The following is a 4,838-nucleotide window of genomic DNA, read 5'->3' on the forward strand; positions in this document are numbered from 1 at the left end:
AGAGCCTGTGCTCCACAACGAGAGAGGCCACAACAGTGAGAGGTCCGTGTACCACAGTACAAAAGAAAATCTCCTTAGCCAGATTTCAAAAAAGCCTGTGGCCATTCCAATATGATCCAACATAGCGGAATATGATAGAAGGAAAATTGACAAAGAAAGAGACGCTGGTCTTACCTGATGGAAGTTAAAATATCTCACTTTTGACAATTTTGCAAAAACCTATAATTACATGAATTAATTTCTAGGGTTCTTCATAGGACCTAAAAAGGAACCCATAGAGTTGTGGAACAACAATAGAAGCTTCTGTGATGAGAAGCCCAGGCACCGCAACAAAGAGTAGCCCCCGCTCGCCGCAAATGGAGAAAGTCTACACGCAGCATTGAAGACCCAATGCAGCCAAAATAAAAATAAATAAATAAAAATAAATAAATTTATTTTTAAAAAAGTAATACTCAGGTTTGAGGCATGAGAAGAGAAATTAGCTAATCCTTTCAGAACTTTTAAAATATCAAACTCAGTCTCTAAGATTTTAGCATTATATACAACATCGATTACTTATTAGTGGTTTGGGAAGGCCAATTTAAAATTTTCTGATCTTACTGTATTGAAATTCACGGCCCTAGTGTTTTCCACATTGACTATATGAATGATGAAGTAAAGTCAATCGTGTATTTCCTTTCCGACTGAGCAGAAAACAAAATTTTGAAAAGTGTTTGGACTACTGACTTTTGATTTCTTCTAAGGCAAGTGTATAGGTAATTGTTATTCCCTGATTAGGAGAAAAATGGTGGAAGAGGGCAGGGTTAAGAATTAAGATTTCAAGAGCGTGAGAGTTAGATGACCAACCAGAGTTCCTAAGGTTCGGTGCCTGTAACTGTCACCGCCGCTTAAGCCTGCCAATGCAGTGGTACGGCTGCTGCCCTCGTATTTGCTACCTCTAGAAACAGTCTTGCCAGTAGTGGCGGCAGCGGGACTCAATTACCCCCTTTTCTCACTCTCTGCAGACCCTCCAGATGGCGTCTTCTGTGGGCAACGTGGCCGACAGCACAGAACCAACGAAACGTATGCTTTCCTTCCAAGGGTTAGCTGAGTTGGCACATCGAGAATATCAGGCAGGAGATTTTGAGGCAGCTGAGAGACACTGCATGCAGCTGTGGAGACAAGAGCCAGACAATACTGGAGTACTTTTATTGCTTTCATCTCTACACTTCCAGTGTCGAAGGCTGGACAGATCTGCCCACTTTAGTACTCTGGCAATTAAACAGAACCCTCTTCTGGCAGAAGCCTATTCGAATTTGGGGAATGTGTACAAGGAAAGAGGGCAGTTGCAGGAAGCAATTGAGCATTACCGGCATGCATTGCATCTCAAGCCAGATTTCATCGATGGTTATATTAACCTGGCAGCCGCTTTGGTAGCAGCAGGCGACATGGAAGGGGCAGTACAAGCTTACGTCTCTGCTCTTCAGTGCAATCCTGATTTGTACTGTGTTCGCAGTGACCTGGGGAACCTGCTCAGAGCCCTGGGTCGCTTGGAAGGAGCCAAGGCATGTTATTTGAAAGCAATGGAGACGCAACCGAACTTTGCAGTAGCTTGGAGTAATCGTGGCTGTGTTTTCAATGCACAAGGGGAGATTTGGCTTGCAATTCATCACTTTGAAAAGGCTGTCACCCTTGACCCCAATTTTCTGGATGCTTATATCAATTTAGGAAACGTCTTGCAAGAGGCACGGATTTTTGACAGAGCTGTGGCAGCTTACCTTTGTGCCCTAAGCTTGAGCCCAAATCATGCAGTGGTACGTGCCAACCTGGCTTGTGTATACTATGAGCAAGGCCTGATAGATCTGGCAATAGACACCTACAGGCGAGCTATTGAGTTGCAACCACATTTCCCTGATGCTTACTGCAACCTAGCCAACGCTCTGGAAGAGAAGGGCAGTGTTGCCGAAGAAGAAGAGTGTTATAATACAGCTCTGCGGCTGTGTCCCACCCATGCAGACTCTCTGAATAACCTAGCCAATATCAAAGGAGACCAGGGGAACATTGAAGAGGCAGTTCTCTTGTATTGTAAAGCATTAGAAGTCTTCCCAGAGTTTGCTGTTGCCCATTCAAATTTAGCAAGTGTATTGCAGCATCAGGGAAAACTGCAGGAAGCTCTGATGCATTATAAGGAGGCTGTTCGAATCAGTCCTACCTTTGCTGATGCCTACTGTAACATGGGAAACACTCTAAAGGAGATGCAGGATGTTCAGGGAGCCTTGCAGTGTTATACTCGTGCCATTCAGATTAACCCTGCCCTTGCGGATGCCCACAGCAATCTGGCTTCCATTCACAAGTATTCAGGGAATATTCCAGAAGCAATTGCTTCTTATCGCACTGCTCTGAAGCTTGAACCTGATTTTCCTGATGCTTATTGTGATTTGGCTCATTGCCTGCAGATTGTCTGTGATTGGACAGACTATGATGAGCAGATGAAGAAGTTGGTCAGCATTGTGGCTGACCAGCTGGAGAAGAATAGGTTGCCTTCTGTGCAGCCTCATCATAGTATGCTCTATCCTCTTTCTCATGGCTTCAGGAAGGCTATTGCTGAGAGCCATGGGAACCTCTGCTTGGATGAGATCAGTGTCCTTCATAAACCACCGTACGAACATCCAAAAGACTTGAAGCTCAGTGATGGTCGACTGCGTGTAGGATACGTGAGTTCTGACTTTGGGAATCATCCTACTTCTCATCTTATGCAGTCTATTCCAGGCATGCACAATCCTGATAAATTTGAGGTATTCTGTTATGCCCTGAGCCCAGATGATGGCACAAACTTCCGAGCGAAGGTGATGGCAGAAGCCCATCATTTCATTGATCTTTCTCAGATTCCATGCAATGGGAAAGCAGCTGATCGCATCCATCAAGATGGTATACACATCCTTGTAAATATGAATGGTTATACCAGGGGTGCTCGAAATGAACTCTTTGCTCTCAGGCCAGCTCCTATTCAGGCAATGTGGCTGGGCTACCCTGGGACCAGTGGCGTGCTTTTCATGGATTATATCATCACTGATCAGGAAACTTCACCTGCTGAAGTTGCTGAGCAGTATTCTGAGAAACTGGCTTATATGCCCCATACTTTCTTTATTGGTGATCATGCTAATATGTTCCCTCACCTGGAGAAGAAAGCAGTCATCGATTTTCAGTCCAATGGGCACATTTATGACAATCGGATTGTGCTGAATGGCATCGACCTCAAAGCATTTCTTGATAGTCTCCCAGATGTGCAGATTGTCAAGATGAAATGTCCTGATGGAGGAGACAACGCAGACAGCAGTAATACAGCTCTTAATATGCCTGTCATTCCTATGAATACTATTGCAGAGGCAGTTATTGAAATGATTAACAGAGGACAAATTCAGATAACAATTAATGGATTCAGTCTTAGCAATGGACTGGCAACTACCCAGATCAACATTAAGGCTGCCACTGGAGAGGAGGTTCCCCGTACCATTATTGTAACCACACGTTCTCAGTACGGGTTACCGGAAGATGCCATTGTGTACTGTAACTTCAATCAGTTATATAAACTTGACCCATCTACTTTGCAGATGTGGGCAAATATTCTGAAGCGTGTTCCCAATAGTGTACTGTGGCTGTTGCGTTTTCCAGCAGTAGGAGAACCTAATATTCAACAGTATGCACAAAAGATGGGCCTTCCCCAGAAGCGTATCATTTTTTCACCTGTTGCTCCTAAAGAGGAACATGTTCGGAGAGGCCAGCTGGCTGATGTCTGCTTGGACACTCCACTCTGTAATGGACACACCACAGGGATGGATGTCCTTTGGTCAGGGACACCCGTGGTGACTATGCCAGGAGAGACTCTTGCTTCCCGAGTTGCAGCTTCCCAGCTCACTTGTTTAGGCTGTCTTGAGCTTATTGCTCAAAATAGACAAGAATATGAAGACATAGCTGTGAAACTGGGAACTGATCTAGAATACCTGAAGAAACTTCGTGGCAAAGTCTGGAAGCAGAGAACATCTAGCCCTCTGTTCAACACCAAACAATACACAATGGACCTAGAGTGGCTCTATCTACAGATGTGGGAGCATTACGCAGCTGGCAACAAACCTGATCACATGATTAAGCCTGTTGAAGTCACTGAGTCGGCCTAAATAATGACTGTGTGCACAGGAGAATTACCCTGTACCTGAGCCTCAACCTTCTGGGGGAAAGGGAACTACTTTTTCCTTATCTGTACAATACCATGCTGCAGATGGGTGACAGACAATGATAAGAAATAGCACAGCCAGACTTGCTTCCTGCATGATCATGATCACAATAGGGAGAGACACAAGAGATGGGAAACTGCTGTTCCACAAGGAGTCTCCATAGAATTTTGCAGCAGCCAGGTGTCTGGAAGGTCTGGAAGGTAAGTCTGGAAGGTCTGATCTCCCTTGGTCTTCCATGGGATGGATGGTTAGTGTGGAAGGGAGATAGAGATTGCCCAGCCGTTTTGTGATTAGCATGGATTGATTGAGTCTTCTGAATTAATATTTTTCTTTATATTTTGGGTATTGGAGCTTTTAAAAATGTTTGGTTTCAGGTATTTTTATTCATGTGAAGTATGGATGATTCTCTTGAGATAAGCTTTTAAGCTAAAATATTCCTTGTTTTAGTTTCTGAACTCTACAGATAAATGGGGACTTTGCTGGTATAGTCTTTTTATAGGTTTTATAAACCACTTGAGCCTATATCAGTCATTTAAGTTTCTGACATAATGTTTGGAACTATCAGTGCTCTGTTGGTTTATAGATGATGGCTTAAATTCTTTTCCTGGTCCATTTCCTTCTTCCTTC

At 44.0% G+C, this 4,838-nt stretch overlaps 1 pseudogene; it reads left to right on the forward strand.

Annotated features, from left to right (window-relative positions):
- The first annotated feature begins 902 nt into the window (after positions 1-902).
- Positions 903-4,311, forward strand: LOC113617067 (UDP-N-acetylglucosamine--peptide N-acetylglucosaminyltransferase 110 kDa subunit pseudogene; annotated as a pseudogene).
- Positions 4,312-4,838: the final 527 nt, after the last annotated feature.

Source organism: Aethalodelphis obliquidens, unplaced genomic scaffold (genome assembly GCF_003676395.1).
Source record: "Aethalodelphis obliquidens isolate GAN/ISIS:26980383/991018 unplaced genomic scaffold, ASM367639v1 scaffold1661, whole genome shotgun sequence".
In the NCBI taxonomy this organism is placed as follows: Eukaryota; Metazoa; Chordata; class Mammalia; order Artiodactyla; family Delphinidae; genus Aethalodelphis; species Aethalodelphis obliquidens.